Here is a 17,485-nt window from a genome sequence, read left to right as displayed (position 1 = left end):
AACCTTTGTTGCTTTAAATAACTGAAATCGATGGTCGTTTATTCCAGGAGCATCACTTAGCCTGAAAACTCAGCATTTGATGATGACAACGACACATAAATATTTCATTTCTTGTATGATATGTGGTTTGGTTTTAAAGAGTTTTGTTTTGGGGATTTTTTTTGGTGTTTTTCTTTGTGGGAGGTCACATTTACTCAGTTCTTACTAGGTACCAGACACTATGGTTGTCCTATATGATCTCAGTCAATCCTCTACGGGAAATCCTTCCTTCATTTATTCATTCATTCGATATTGATGGAGTGCCCGCCAGGAGCCGGGTGAAGTAGATGGACATGGTTGGCCCTAACCTCATGGAGCTTAGTCTAGCACAGGGTAGGGTTTGGGGCAGACGTAAGCAAATAATCTAAGAAGAACGTGTACCCAGGCAAACTGTGATTGGGTCTCTGAGAGAAGGAACACAGTTCCGTGAACGTGTATCCCAAGGAATCTGACCTAGACTGAGGGCGGGAGTGTCGTGTTGGGGAAAGCATCCCCAGACTTTTTCTGAATTTTGAAGAATGGAGTAGGATGAGCCTAGGCTAAGAGCATCATTATTCCATCTTACCGTTGAGAAAACCAATTTCCCTACAGTGACAGTTTGTAAGTGGACCAACTAGGACTTAAACCAAGCTCTGCCTAACTTCAAGGCCAGGTCCTCTAACCGCTGGGTTATGGATGAATCTTTCTGTCCAGAACAAAATGAGAAGTTCAGTATTCAAGACAATTATTCAGATTTCCAAGCATTGCTTTTGCCAGAGGATCCTTCAGTCTTCATATTTTAAGTAAAACTGGAATCGCTGGGTTTGAGGTGTTGCCTAAATCAGCCAGCTATGCAAAGATATAGACATATTTTAAATGTTTGAGTAAATATATTCGGGGTGGAGTCTAATATGCCACTTCCCAAGTCACTTAGAAAAGAAATTGAGAAAAGGTAACAAAGTAAAGGCAGCATCAGCTAATCCAGCAATAAAAACAGCAATTAGAATCAATTTTTGAGGCACAATCGAAAAGCACCCCCCACCCCCCACCCCCACATCTCTTCAAAACAGATGATAAGTTAATTCTCAGCTCTGTGCAATTCATATTGTCTGTTCTCCAAAGGAATTCTGCAGCACAGCATATCAGTATAGATAATTATACCACGCTTATAAAGCATTTTGTAAGTAAAAATTGCTGTTGGAGGAACAGGACTGTTGCTAGCAAAAATAAGGAGGCGGAAGTTGTAGGATGGAAGAAAAGGAAGAGAACTAGAAATCAAGATTTCCCCCCACCCCAACCCCAGCCTTTCTAGAGTCTAATGGAGCTAACATACACTCTCGTTTAAAAAAACACCCACAAAACCAAAAACCTTAGGGCATAACTGCTTATCAGCTGGGGGTCTTTGGTTGCAAGCAACAGAAACTGACATAAGCAGAAAAGAAATTTATTAAAAGGATTTCATCAGGGGCCAGCCCCATGGCATAGTGTTTAGTCTGGTGTGCTCTGCTTTGGCAGCCCAGGTTCGCAGGTTCAGATCCCAGGTGTGGACCTACTCTACTCATCAAGCCATGCTGTGGTGGTGACCCACATACAAAATAGAGGAAGATTGGCACACACATTAGCTCAAGGTGAATCTTCCTGAAGCAAGAAAAGAGGAAGATGGGCAACAGATGTTAACTCAGGGCCAATCTTCCTCACCAAAAAAAAAAAATATGGAGTTCATCACTGGGAAAACTGAAGAACTAGGACTGAAACAGACAGATGCTCCTGGTAGAAGAAATCGTTCATTATTTTTACCTAACTGCCCTCTCCCAACTAGATTGAATTGGTGCCTGTGGAATCTTACGACTGCAACCCCCTGCTCAGAATTCCATATCTTAGGTGACACGCCTGCTTGTCTGCTCCAGAATGTTGAGAGAAAGCATCTGCAGAAGGGGTTTCTGAAGTCAGAGGGCAGAGCTTGTAGATTTCTGCCCCACAAGGACCACATCATAGTGGAGAGATGGTAATTCTCCAAAAGGCAGATTGGGTTTTGTTAGGAAAGAGGAGTAGAAAACAGGCAGCCAAAAAGAAAGGAAGGAAGGGAGAGAGGGAGAGAGGGAGGGAGGGAGAGAGAGAGAGAGAGAAAGGGAAAGAGAGAAGGAGAGAGAGAGAGAGAGGGTGAGAGAGAAGGAGAGGAGGAAGGAAAGGAGGAAGGAAGGAAGAAAGACCCACTTCCAGTTGCTGCTACTTTTACAGATGGGGACTCAGAGACATTTAGACTTCAACCCCAGGTCCACCTGGCTCTAAATATAGGGGGCTTCCCACTGTTCCACACTGACATCCACCCAATGTGCTAGCTCTTGACCTCTGTATCTCTTTCTCCAACACTCAAGTGTAGACACAGGACAACTGTTTCATGGACCAAGTACCTAATGTGAGGATGGCATGAGGAGGACGTGAGGAGCAGCCTTCCCAATGCTGAGTCCAGATTACCCGTGCTCCCTCTCGACCTAACCCTTTTGGTCAAGGAAGCCCATATCCAAACCCCCCCCCCCCCATGCTAAACTAATCCTTCTGGCTCCTCCTTCTCCTACCAACCCATCTCACGAATCGCAGCTTGTCCTCTCCGCTGTGCGGCATGACCTTTTACATACCCAGAGCACAGAAGCATCTGACTCGGGTACCAGGAAGCAGGCACCTCTTACCCCAAAGAGGGGAGTGTGGCTGGGTCCTGCCTTTCAGAAGGGCAAATGGCAATCTTGAATTAAGAGTGTCAAATGTTGACACTCTTTCACCCCACAATCCCAATTCCAGAAATCTGTTCTAAGGAAACAATGAATTATAGCAATGCTCAAAGCAGCATTGTTGGTGAAACTAAAATCCAAAAACACCTTAAATGTTGAGGGATGTAAGGAAGTGGTTGGTAACTGTAGCTAGCTCTCATGGACACTTTATTCCAGACATTGCGCTAACCCCACTTTTGGTGACCAGGAGAATGCACCTCACATACCTCCAGCTAAAGGGAGCATAACTGACCAGGAGCCCAAGTGCTGCTGCTGGAAAGCTATGTCTGCATTTGCATGGAGGCCCTGCATCCCACGGGATGCTTCCACCCAATGTCTGAGAGCAGCAGGATACCAAGAGAGGCCCATCCTGGGAGACATGAGACTCCAACTACAGCCAACATTGGCTCAAGAACTCCCTGACGGCCTTGCAAACCTTCCTTAGACTGCGCGACATTAGGACACATCCACCCAACCTCTCCTCTCCTTCCCTTGAGGTCATACTTGCATTGCGGCCTGAAGGATCCCCTAGCCTTCTCTGGCTCCTTCACCTTTTTCTTTCTCAAGCATTTCCACCAATAAAATCCTTGATCCTGTCTTGGTTTCTGCTTCTCAGAGGACTGGAACTAACACAAGTGAGGCCAGAAGTGGACTGAGAACACAGGCAATAAGATGGGGACTTGAGACTGGCTCATCGACTGTGCAGAGGATGAAGGAAATACCCTCCTGGTTGGCAAGTAAGCAGGGATAGTCTCCGTCACAAGGTGGGTGCTAAAAATTTCACTGATGGTGACCTGGGAAAATGTCCCAGTGGAAGGAAACTCTGTAGCAAGCGTAGTCATATAGGCAATTGGAAAATATGGGGCTGGCAATGCCTACGAAGTCAGCAGAGTTGGCTGGTTAATGGCAAGGTGCACTGATGCCCCACAGAGAAATAATGAGAGCTTGAAGGCTGTTCACAAACAGTTAATGGCAAAGTGTGAGACCCAGAGAGACCCCGTGGTAGCTGACAAAAAGGCCTTTGTCTACTTAAGGGAAGAGTAAACACAGCTGAGCAGCAGACTGACAACCTAATTGTTAGAGAGTCGCAGAGCTCCAGAGATGTTTGAGTGCTCGGCCAAGGAAGCTCTGTTACGTGAAGGTTAGGGGCCTGGTGGGGAAAAGCTGGGATCCTGAAACATGGCATGGAGACATCTAGATGGATGTCCCTGAGAACATGGAGGACACGGATTCTGCAAAGCCCCCTGGACTCTCTGGATTGCAGAAGTGGCCCGCCCTTCTAGTAAGAGCTCCCTGTGCTGAAAGATGCTGTAGAAGCTTCTCCCTGAAGATCCCAGGATAAACTGGCTGGAGACAGACAGGGCTTGATAAGAGAGGAAATAAATTATATACCTAAAGAATTATCCAGCATGTACAGCCACATTGCTTCCCTCAGGCTGCCCCCAGCCAACATCTAAGCATGTCAGGGATGCTAAGATAGGCCTGTTTGCTAGGAGACGTGGGACTCCTATGGTTAATAAGGACATATAGATAGATATGGAGATAGAAAAATAGATACAATGTGAGTTCACTTTCCTATAAAATAAAATCTACACTTACATGCACACAAAAAAAAGGACTGGACTCCAAGAGAAATGAGTGCCTATCCACCAAAAGACATTTTCAAGAATGTTTGTTCTTTATTCATAATAGCTAAACACTGGAAACAACCCAAATGTTCATCAATGGACAAATGAATTGTGGTGTAAGATAGAACCAAATATCACATAGCAATAGCAAAGAATATAGCTATGCACTATAACAAGACAGATGAATCTCACATATATAACGAATAAAAGAAGTTAGGCCTGCAGGAGGTGTTCCATATGACTCCATTTATGTTAAGTTCAAAATCATGGGATCTATTGTGAGAGGAGCCAGAATAATGGTACCCTGGGACCGGGGAGGCAGGAAGGTGAGTATTGACTGGAAAAGCACAAGAGAAGCTGGGAGGTTGCTGGAAACATTATTTATCTTGATCTAGGAGGTGGTTACGGTCGTGTATAAGTAAACATTCACTCCAAGTGGGATACTTAAAATTGTACTTTATCACATGATTGTTATGATTCAACAAACAGTTTCAAATACAATAAAAAGGAGAAAGAGTATACCAAATGTTCACACAGGCTATCTCTGGTTGATGGAATTGAGGAGAATTAAAAATTCCTTCCTCACAAGTTTCTGCATTTTCTAAATTTTCTCCAGTGAGTAAATTTGTCAGGAAGCAAAAACAATCAAAGTTGTTCTTAAGAAGGGAAACATACCAGGCGGTGATGGGAAAACGTCACGCTGATGTCAGACACCAGGCACTTTGCGTACAAAACTGGTATCGTGAACTGTCTGGGCCACAGAAACATTACTCTTTGTCCTGGTTTTGCCCAATTCATCACAATCCTAAAGCAATAACAGCATTGACAGTATAGTTGCCTATACTCTGCCTATAGGAACGTTCTCTAGAAATTAAAACTTGAGTCTGTAATTTGGAACCCAAAAGCCATGGTACTTTAAGTAGTTAGTCCCACTGTACATTGTTCTTTAAAAAGTACCAACAATACGTCACATCAAACCACAATTATAGACCTGTAAATGTAAAGCCATTATTATGTCTGGGCAAATACCTCAATTCCACTTGCATTTTAATAGTTGTTTTCGATATTGAAGTTGCTAATGCTTTCGTCGCCCCTTAATGACTATTCTTAGCAAACAAATTTTGTGCCTTACAATTAGTGATTTTCTTCCTAATTACGGCTTTTTTCAATTTTCACGAGATGACAAAAAATTCATGTTTTGCCCAAGAGCGAGCTTATTAGTTAATGAAAATTTGTTTAATAGCAGCCTTTTAGATACCCTGTCAAAATCAAAATCGGCATTCAGAGAAGAGAGAGGTTGCCTTCGTATTAACATTTAAAATTAATTTCTGGGTAGGGGCTGGGGACGAGATGTGGGAGGCGTAATTGCTTCCGAAAATATTAGAACAGATATTTTTTCTGGAGTCCGTGGAATTTAAAATCGTTAAATTCTTTCTCTCTCTCTTCCTAATGTGTACCTGTTTTCTTTGCCTGTGATATATACACCTATCCCCTGGCATTTTCACTGTAGGACAGGAAAGGACTCATCTCTGGAGTCAGGGTCCAGCAATTTCGATATTGCTATATAGTCAACTATCAAGTTACCTAATTCTCCACCTACGGTTAGATTATTTCATTTCACTTCCACCACCCCTCCACCACCACCCCCCTCCAACGCCCGCCAGGTGTATTTGGTATGTAACAATGCTTTTGGTAGCAAGGACACCCTGACCTCCTATGTTCTTTGGTTTCTGAACCATAAATACGGCACACTGGGAACGGACCAGAATCTAATATCGTCCCCCAAACAAGCATCCTATTCTCCCTGGCAGTTGCAGGCTGGTTCACTTGGCTGGGTTTGTTAATAATATGGAGGCAAAGCGAACTTTATCAAAAAGTAGTGACTCATTTTTCTCATCCAGTAAAATCCATAAAAGATTCAGGCACGACCCAAACAATTTACATCTTAAATATTCATGCCCTCGTCCCAGCTCTGAAATGACATTTAAATTGCGTCTGGGGAATTTGTTGTAAGCTAACTGCCAGGGCCCACTTCAGAGGGCTTCAAAGACTAGGAGAGAGAGAAATATGGAGACCTGTTTTCCATTTCAGAGATTTACGAGGGAGCAAATGAAACTCGCTCCTGCTCTCAGACGCACCCCCCACCCCACCCCACCCCACCCCAGGAAAGGAAACATTGTCCGAATCAAGTAAATAAGGCCCTCTGTGTCAGCAAAGGCTGTGGTGGATGAAATGAATGTTCAAGTGATCCTGAAGTTTTCCAGAGAGGTTCCTTTACAACAGGAGTTCTCAACCTCACCAACCATTGACGTTGGGGCTGGATAATTTTATTGTGAGGGGCTATTTGTGCATTGCAGGATGTATAGCAGCATCCCTGGCCTCTACCCACTAGAAGCCAGTAGCATCCCCCAAGATGTGACAACCGAAAGTGTCTCCAGACATTTCCAAATGTTCCAGTGGGGAGGGAGGGGGCCGATAAAATCTCTCGTGGTTGAGAACCTCTTTAACCATTTTAAAGACTAAGAAGTCTTTTGTCCCTGCTTCAGCCTAAACTCGATGAGTTAACTTTTTTCTTTTGGACATTTTTTTTTCCTTCCAGCACTTTTTTAAATTGAGATATAATTGACATATAACATTTTGCAGGTTTAAGGTAAACAGCATGTTGACTTACTTTATGTATTGCAATATCATGTCACATAGTTATTATTTCTTTTTCGGGGGAGAACACTTTAAGATCTAGTCTCTTAGCAACTCTGACGTCTGTAATGCAGTATTGTTCACTGTAATGACTATGCTGTGCATTAGATCTCGGGAACGTATTGATCCACCAGTTGCAAGTTTGTACCCTTAAGCAACACCTCCCCAGTTCCCATACCCCCCAGCTTCTGGAGATCACCATTCTACTCTGTTCTTATGAGTTCAGCTTTTTTAGATGGCACATACAACTGAGATGATACAGTATTTTTCTTTCTCGGTCTGACTTATCTCACTTAGCCTAATGCCCTCAGGGTTCATCCATGTTGTCACAAATGGCAGGATTTCCTTTTTTCTCGTGGCTGAACAATAGTCCATTGTATATATGTACCTTTTGGACTTTTTATTGAAGTATAACATGCATACAGAAAACTGCATGAATCTTAAGAGTAGAGCTCAATGAATTGTCATAAATGAAATACACTTGTGCTACCAGAGCACAAGCCAAGGAACCAACCATCACCAGGTCCCCAGAAGCGCCCCCTTGAGCCTCCACCCATCGCTGCCGTCCACCTGCACACACAGGGAAACCACCACTCTCCTATCTCCTTCCAGCACAGGTGAGTTTTGATTGAGCTACCTTTCACAAGGGCTTACAGCACTTTCCTAGGGTTGTTGAGTCATTCAACGACAAAAATTTACTGCTTAGCTAGTTGGCGCCGGGCGCTATCTTAAACATCAGGGATAACAGCAGTTCTGGCTCTCATGGAGCTTCCGTTCCAGGGGAAGACAGACACTAGATAGGCAAAAATCTTAAAATAATCAAAATCCTCTCAGACAGTAACAAATGCGAGGAGACAGATTTTACAAAGAGTTCAAGAGTGGGGCAAGAAGGGAGCACTAAAGATTTAGGGACCAAAGAAGGTTTTTCTGAGGAGCTAATATGAATGATGACAAGGAGGCAAGTATGTGAAGAATGAGGAGAAGAATATTTTAAGTAGAGGAAACCATAAGAAAAAGACTTTGAAGGAGGAATGAGCAGGATGTGTGTAAGGAGTGGCTGGAGCATGATGAGCAAGGACAGCATCAGCAAGAGATGAGGTTGAACTTGGAAAGGTAAGGAGGGGCTGCATCATGGAGGTCTTGCAGGCTAGAGCAAGGAGGTTTAAGTTTATTCAACCTGGCATGGAAAGAGGTCATAGGGACGAGTAGGGAAGTGAAACGGTGTCGTTTATTTGCTGATACAAAGGAACACAAAAGAATTACACTAGTCCAACTCAGGATGGCCCTCAAATGAGCTGGAAAGCAGCTGAGAGTTACCATGGATAAGTATCCATCCATCTCACCAGACTGCCCTCCTTCACTGTGGTGCGTACTGCTTCCCAACCTTTCTTCTCTTCCTTCTCCCGCCTACTCTCCTGACTCGTAGACAATGCCTTCCCTCCTCCCCATCAACACTTACTCATTCTGTGTCCCATTTGTTAGGTGGATGGTTGAAGAATATAATAAAATAATTGATGCTGAGGTGTTAATAGCTGCTAGCATGGAGCTATTTTTTAGAGTTGTACATAACTTTAAATTTCCATAGCGATGCATGTTCACATTGCTACAAATCAAAGAGAAGGAAAGACAACATACCTATAGCCGTATCAAGGCAGAAATAATCACTTATAGCACTTGAATGTATATCTCTCATGACCCTATTATTATTTGGAAGGGTACAGGAAGAGGAATTATCCCCAAAAAAGTATGATAGATAGTATTGTAGCCTGCTTGATAATATTTTGTGGCTCAAACATCCATCCACAGCCTCCTTTTTTCATGGGTACCGTACGTCATTGTATGGCAGGACAATGCTTACATTTAAGCAAAGACTTTCATCACCATAACCTGAGGAACAAAGTGACTAGAATATCAAGCACGACCTATGGACAAGGTTGAGAAAGAGAAAAAGAACAAGAAGTTTTTAAATTCTCTTTAAATCACACTATATGATTGAAAAAAAGAAAAAAGTAGAAAATACCAAAAATTATGAGCTCTTTTCTAGAAGTCACTCAATAGGCTGATCTACTGGCCTGTAAGGGGGTACCTTGTTCTGCATGGAGAAGTTAAGGACCCTTCTTGAATCACCTCCTTGCTCTAAAAGAACGTCTTTCATCCGCATCTTGGAAAGTCAATGAATAAATTCATTACTTTCCAATCATTTAATGAGCACCTACAATTTGCCAGGCACTGCTCAAGTCACCTTGGGTACGTCAATGAAGAAAAGAGAAAAATGTTTCTTCTTTCACAGAGTTCACATTTTTGGAGTGGAGACAACCAACACATACAATAAGTAAATTTATGGCTTGTTAGGTGACGCATGCCATGGAAGAAAGAAAAGGTAGAACAGGGTGAGGGGGATCAAGAATGCTAAGAATGTGGAGTGGAGGCAGGTCATGATGTGGAAAGAGGAAGGAATTGAAGGAGGTGAGTAAGTGAAGAGGAAAACAGGAAGTCTTCCAGTCGGAGGGAACCACTGATGCAAAGATCCTGAGATGGGAGAGGGCTTGACATTGCCTGCAGCAGAGTGAGTGAAGGGAGAGTAATAGGAGATGAAGCCAGGGAGGTGGTGGGGACAGATCACGGAGGGCCTTGTGGGCCATTTTAAGGACTTTGGCTCTTACAGTTGTGGAGCAAAGGAATGACATGATCTCACATTTGAACAGTCACTGGCTGTGTTAGGAACAGACTGGGGAGAGGGTAGAAGCAAGAAAATCAGCTAGGAGTTTATTGCTGTAATCCAAGTGAAAGATGATATGGCTGAGGTCAATGGAGGTGGAGAAATGGTGCAACTTTACGTACGTTTTGAAGGAAGAGCTCAACAGGATTTCCTTCATGATTGGGCATGGGAGGTAAAGGAAAGAGAGATTTTTGATCATTTGGAAAGATGGGGAAGGCTAGAGTAGGTTTGAGCTAGGAGAGAGGTCAGAGGTTTGGTTTTGAACATGTTGAGTTTGAAGTGTCTATTGGATTTCCAAGTAAAGTTTAGATATATAATTCTGGAATTAGGGAGAGAGGTCCAACTAGAGAAATAAGTTAGAGTTGTCAGCCTAAAGATGACACCCAAAGCCATGAGACTAGATGACATCATCCGGTAGACAATATAAAGAATGGAAGAGGACTAAGAACAGAGGTGGCTTTCCCCCAGTGAAGGGCTTTGGAACCAGCCAAGGATACTGAGACAGAGAAGTGAATAAAGTAAGAGGAAACCAGGGGAGCATAGTAACCTAGAAGTCAAGAGAGAAGGGTGACATCAACGATGTCAAGTATGGCTGATGGGTCAAGTGACCGTTGGCTCTAGCAACACGAAGGTCAATATGGAGGTCATTGGTGATTTCACAAAGGCGTTTTCAGTGGAGTGCTGGAGACTAAAGCCTGATTAGAGTAAGATTTTTTTAAATGAAAGAAGAAGAACTGAAAATAGGGAATATATAAAGGTCTTGAGTTTTGATGCAAAGAGAAGAAAAGAAAGAAAGTGGTAGCTGGTAGAGAAAGTGGGGTCAAGAAAAAAGCAAATTTGTGTGTTTTTTTTAAAATTTTAGAACAGCTTTAGATTAAGAATTATTGTGAAGATAGTACTGAGTTTCCAGATACCCCACACCTGGTTTCCCTATTATTAATATTTCACATCAGTATGATATAGTTGTCACAATTCATGAACCAATATTGATACATTACCATTAACTAAAGTCTATAGTTTATTCAGATTTCCTCAATTTTTCCCTAATGTCCCTTTTTTATTCCAGAATCCCATCTAAGATACTGCATTACATTTAGTGGTCATGTCCCTTAGGATCCTCTCAACTGTGACAGTTTCTCAGACTTCCCTTGTTTTTTTATGACCTTGACAGTTTTGAGGATTATTGGTTGGGTATTTTGCAGAATGTCTCTCAACTTGGATTCGTCTGCTGCTTTTCTCATGATTAGACTGAGGTAGGATGCTTTTGGAAGGAAGACCAAAGAGGTAAAGTGTCATTCTCATCACATCATATCGAGATACGTACTATCAATGTGTTTATCACATTTCTCTATTATGAAGTTACTTTTTTCCTCCCTTTCCATACTGTGCTCCTTGGAAGAAAATCACTTTGTGCAGCCTACGTTTAAGGAATGGGAGTTATTCTCCATCTCCTTAAGGGCAGAGTATTTACATAAATTATTTGGAATTCTTCATGGGAGATTTGTCTCTTCTCCTTCATTTATTTACTTATTCAGTTATTAATTTATATCATTATGGACTCGTGGATATTCATCTCATAATTTGAGTTATAACCCAATACTACTTTATTTCCTTGCTCAAATTCTTCCAGATTTGGCCACTGGGAGCTCTTTCAGTTGGCTCCTGTATCCCTTTGACATATTCCCATCATTGTGAGGTAGTTTCTTTCTTTCTATTTCTCTTTTTTAGCACTTTACTACATTCTGGCACAAGATGCTCCCGGCTCATCTTGTATACTTCCTGCCCAGCCGCTAGAATCAGTCATTTCTCTAACGTGCTTAGCTCAAAAGGGTGTTTTTTATGATGGAAGAAATAATAGTATGTTTACATAATGGTAAGAATTATCCAGAAAGGAGGGAAAATAATGATGTAGGAGGAGAGGGAAGAATTAACAGAGTGATGTACTTAAATAGTCAAAGGGAGATGGGATGTAGTGCATTAGTGGAGGGAATGTGTGTAGATGGGAGCACAAAGAGTTCATCTATGGGCATATGTGGGAAGTCAGAGTGCATGAGCACAGATGCAGGAACACAGGGAGATGAGATTGTGGCAGTCAGTGTGAGCTCACTTCTGATTGCTTCATTTTTCCTAATGAGGTTAGAAGAATGGGCATCAGTTAAGAGTGAGAATGGAGAGGAGATAGTGTTTGAGAAGAAAGAAGGGGTATAAAATAGTTGTTTAAGAAAGTGGGAGGGGCCGGCCCTGTGGCGCAGCGGTTAAGTTCACATGTTCCGCTCCAGTGGCCCGGGGTTCATCGGTTCGGATCCCGGGTGTGGACATGGCACCACTTGGCAAGCCATGCTGTGGCAGGCATCCCACATATAAACTAGAGGAAGATGGGCACGGATGTTAGCTCAGGGCCAGTCTTCCTCAGCAAAAACAGGGGGATTGGCAGCAGATGTTAGCTCAGGGCTAATCTTCCTCAAAAAAAAAAAAAAAAAAAAGAAAGTGGGAAATGCTATGGAAAACGGTATGGAGATTCCTCAAAAACTGAAAAGTAAAACTACCACACAGCCCAGAAATCCCACTGCTGAGTATTTATCCAAAAGAATTGAAATCAAGATTTCAAAAGATACTAGCCTTCCAATGTTCCTTGCAATGCTATTCACAATAGCCAAGATGTGGAAACAACCTGCAGGTCCATCTTTGGATGAATGGATAAAGAAAATATGGTGTATGCATACAGTAGAATATTATTCAGCCTTTAAAAAAAGAATGAAGTCCTTCAATATGCAATAACATAGATGAACTTTGAGGACATTATGCTGAGTGAAATAAGCCAATCACAGAAGGACAAATCCTGCATGATTCCACTTATATGAGGTATCTAAAATAGTCAAACTCATGAAGTCAGAAGGTAGAATGGTGGTTACCAGGGACTGGGGGGAGGGGGAAATGGGGAGTTGCTAATTAATAGGCATAAAGTCTCAATTATGCAGGATAAATAAGTTCTAGAAATCTGCTGTACAATATTATGCCTATAGTTAATAATACTATATTGTTCACTTAAAATTTTGGTAAGAGGGTAGATCTCATGTTAAATGTTCTTACCACAATAAAATAAAATTTTTAAAAATAGAAAATGGGAGAGCGATGGACTAAGAAAGCACAATGTGGTTGCCCGGCAGTGTTATGGACCTAGTTAAGGTTCCTGGCAAGGTCGATGCAGTTTTGTGTATTACTCCAGCCATGTTCAGTTTCTCACGGGCAGGTCTAGAGTAGGTAGAAAGTTGAATTTCACCAGGGTTATGACTTTGTCAACCACGCAATGCAAAAACGGGACTGAGGAGAGCAATTAGGCAAGAAAAAGTATCCAAATTGGGAAGGAAGAAGTAAAACTCTCGCTGTTTGCAGATGGCATGATTCTACATATTAAAAACCCTGAAGAACCCACCAGAAAACTATTAGAAACAATAAAAAACTAGAGCAAAGTTGCAGGGTACAAAATCAACTTCCCAAATCAGTTGCATTTCTATACACTAATAATGAACTAGTGGAAAGAGAAGTCAAGAATACAATCCCACTCACAATCGCAACAAAAAGAATAAAGTATCTAGGAATCAATTTAACCAAGGAAGTGAAAGACCTATACACTGAAAACTGTAAAACATTATTGAAAGAAATTGAAGACGATATAAAGAAATAGAATGATATGCCATGCTCACGGATTGGAAGAATAAACATAGTTAAAATGTTCATGTTACCTAAAGCCATCTACAGATTCAATGCAATCCCAATCAGAATCCCAAAGACATTCTCCATGGAAATAGAGCAAAGAATCTTAAAATTCATATGGAACAACAAAAGAGCCAAAACAGCCAAAGCAATCCTGAGAAAAAAGAACAAAGCTGGAGGCATCACAATCCCTGACTTCAAAACATACAAAATATACTACAAAGCTATAGTAATCAAGACAGCGGGGTAGTGGCACAAAAGCAGGCACACAGATCAATGGAACAGAACTGAGAGCCCAGAAATAAAACCACACGTCCAGGCACAGCTAATCTTCAACAAAGGAGCCAAGAACATACAATGGAGAAAGGAAAGTCTCTTCAATAAATGGTGCTGGGAAAACTCTATAGCCACACGCAAAAGAATGAAAATAGACCATTATCTTATACCATATACAAAAAATTAACTCAAAATAGATTAAGGATTTGAATGTAAAACCTGAAACCATAAAACTCCTAGAAGAAAACATAGGCAGTACACTCTTTGACATTGGTCTTAGCAGTATCTTTTCAAATACTGTGTCTACTCAGGCAAGGGAAACAAAAGAAAAAATAAACAAATGGGGCTACATCAGGCTAAAATGCTTCTACAAACCATGAACAAAATGAAAAGACAACCCACCAACTGGGGGAAATGTTTGGAAATCATATATCTGACAAGGGGTTAATTTCCAAAATATATAAAGAACTCATACAACTCAACAACAAAAAAACAAACAACCTGATCAAAAAATGGGCAGAAGCTATGACATTTTTCCAAAGAACATATACAGATGGCCAACAGGCACATGAATAGATGGTCAACATCACTCATTATTAGAGAAATGCAAATCAAAACTACAATGAGATATCACCTTATACCCATCAGAATGGCTATAATTAACAAGACAAAAAATAGCAAATATTGGAGAGGATGTGGAGAAATGGGAACCCTCATATACTGCTGGTGGGAATGCAAACTCATGCAGCCACTGTGGAAAACAGTATGGAGATTTCTCAAAAAATTAAAAATAGAAATCCCATATGATCCAGCTATCCCGCTACTGGGTATTTATCCAAAGAACATGAAATCAACAATAGGAAGAGATTTATGCACCCCTATGTTCACTGCAGCATTATTCACAATAGCCAAGATGTGGAAGCAACCCAACTCCCCATCAACTGATGAATGGATAAAGAAGATGTGGTATATATATACAACAGAATACTACTCAGCCATAAAAAAAAAAAAAATCGTCCCATTTGCAACAACATGGATGGACCTTGAGGGCATTAGGTTAATTGAAATAAGCCAAACAGAGAAAGACAAACACCATATGATTTCACTCATATGTGGAAGATAAACACATGGATAAGGAGAACAGATTAGTGGTTACCAGAAGGGAAAGGATGGGAGGGAGGGCAAAAGGGGTAAAGGGGCACTTAGATATCGTGATGGATTAAAACTAGGCTATTGGAGGTAAGCAAGATGCAGCCTATACAGAAACTGTTATATAATAATATACACCTGAAATTACACATTTATAAACAAATACGACCTCAATAAAATAATTTAAAAATAAAAAGAAAGGGACTGAGGAGTTGAGATTGTGTGCAAGGGGGTGATTATAATTCTTGACAATGGCTTTGAGTTGGGAAAGGTGGGGGAGAGAGGACAAGAAGAAGGTGGAGAAAGGACATCAGTGGTTTAGAGCTCCACATTAGTGATCTTAGGTAGAGAGAGGTTAAGAACAAGCCTTTATCTCCTAACTCTACCATTTCAGAGCTGTGTGACCTTGGGCAAGCTATTAAACTTGCCTATGGCCTCACTTGTTAAAGACATGAGACAGCCTGCCTCCCAGAATGTTGTGGTAAGGACCAAATAAGATGATGCTGGTAAGATGCTTAGAACAGTGGTTCTCCAAGTGTGGTCCTTGGACTACCAGGATCAGCATCACCCAGGAATGTCAGAAAGGCAAATCCTCGGGCCTTCCCCCCGACACCTACGGAATCAGAAACTCTGGGACGGGGCCCAGAAATTTCTATTTGAACAAGCTCTCCAAGTAATTTTGATGCAAGCTGAAGTTTGAGTATCATTAGACTAATGCCACTGATTCATAACAATAAGACATTATTTTAATTATCATCATGATCATTATTAGTATTGTGAAATAACTTTCTAGAGCAGGAGTGGATTGAAAAAATAATTTCAATTGATAATTATCAATAAGTTTCCAGGTAATAATCTAAGTACTTTACATGCATTATTTCACCTAATTCTGTCAACAACGTCTGAGATAGATTTTATTATTATTTCCAATTTACAGAGGATGAAATTGAGGCTCATATGAATTAGTTTGCTGAAGGTCACAGAAGCAGTAAATGGCAAGATTTGGATCCAAACTCAGGATTCCCAGGAGCCCAGAAAACCAAAATCACTCTTTGGAGCTAAACTTTTAGTCTTTTCAACCAAGAGTAAAGAGAAAATTGTTGTTACCAACGATATAAATGCTGTAATAAGAATTTTGTGAATTTTGAAAAATGTTTAAGTAGCATTATAAGTTTGATAACCCAAAGTGTACTAACCGAGCAGCAATAGAGAAAAGCATTTTCAATCAACAGATGTCAACAGTGGTATTTAAACATCCCTATTATGTAATAATAAATGGAGCCACTTTTTCAGTAAAGGGACAACTTATCCCCCAAAAAGATACTTTCATTTACAAATACATGTATAAAGAAAACATACTTACTCTCTAGAGCATAAAAAATAGTTGGCATTAAAATTTTGCAAGGAAAATAACTACAGTAAATGACATTGGTGAATTTCAATTCAGATTTTTGATCATATTAGTCATCCTAGTATAGAAATAACAAGTAGCTTCAGCTTTGTTTTACATCTAGATTGTTTTATTTTCCATTTATTTCCATAGTTTGGTATAAGAGTTATATTTTTATTCCCTTCTGATAAGTTAAAGCCATTTCTGAAAAGTTAAGGTTTTTTCTCTCCATGCAACTTTCTTCCTTTTCAATAGTGAAATTTATCTCACTGAAAAAAATAGTAATAAGACCTCCAATAAATCAGTCAATAACTGAACACCAAGGTACCTCTACAGTGTCTCATCTGGGATCACAAAATCACAGAATTTTTTTAAGAAAAAGAATAACTATTCAAATTTAATATATATGAAAAGCTTCCCAACCTGCCTAATTAATTAAAGAAATAAAATTTAAAAACAAGACATATCATTTTTCACTTAACTAAAATGAAATATCAAAATAGGATGGGTATATTTGTAGAAAAGATTTCCTTGGTTGGCAATTAGGCAATATCTATCAAAATCCCTTGTCACGGTAATTTCGATTCTAGACCAAAGTCACAGAATCTTAGAGCTGAAAGAGACTTTGTTATAAATATCCAGACCAGCGCCATCATTTTCTAAATGAAGAAACTGAGGCACAGAGAGCTACCCAAGATCACGCAGCCAGACACTGGTACATTCCCTTTGTCTTTCTCAATATTTTCCCTGGACTATGGTGCAGGAGCTCCTGATCCTGAATTTCAAACATCCCACATTCAGGAAGAGTCCAAGATTCCTAATGCCTAAAGTTTTACGTAACATATTCAGCAACTTTCTTCATTATCCCAGAACCATTGAAGGAAGCTCTGATCCACTGATTGAGCACATTGTTTTGAACAACAGTGTAATGACAAAATTGAATGTGTCTTGTTTAAAATTCTTGATGTGCCTTTTTCACTTAAAAAAATAATTGAAGAAAAATATTTAAAAAGAAAAAAACTTTAAAAGGAAATAAAAAAGAAAAAAATAATTGAAGTATATAACAACAACCTAAAAATGCACCCGGTTCTGTACTGTTCTCTAAAGTATAAGCTTCTGGAGTCCCGAA

At 40.6% G+C, this 17,485-nt stretch overlaps 1 long non-coding RNA gene across 2 annotated transcripts in view; it reads left to right on the top strand.

Annotated features, from left to right (window-relative positions):
• Nucleotides 1–17,485, top strand: part of LOC138917008 (uncharacterized) — a 39,003-nt gene that overhangs the window by 9,746 nt on the left and 11,772 nt on the right. Inside the window, exons 1-2 of one of the 2 annotated variants that reach the window (XR_011424322.1) lie at nt 1,898–2,023; nt 3,400–3,547. This is a non-coding gene — a long non-coding RNA (uncharacterized lncRNA). Of the gene's footprint in view, nt 1–1,897; nt 2,024–3,399; nt 3,548–17,485 lie in introns of those variants that run through there. The other variant, XR_011424321.1, reaches the window with a different exon arrangement.

Source organism: Equus caballus, chromosome 13, assembly GCF_041296265.1.
Source record: "Equus caballus isolate H_3958 breed thoroughbred chromosome 13, TB-T2T, whole genome shotgun sequence".
Lineage (NCBI taxonomy): Eukaryota > Metazoa > Chordata > Mammalia > Perissodactyla > Equidae > Equus > Equus caballus.
This window is presented reverse-complemented; position numbering and strand designations above follow the sequence as displayed.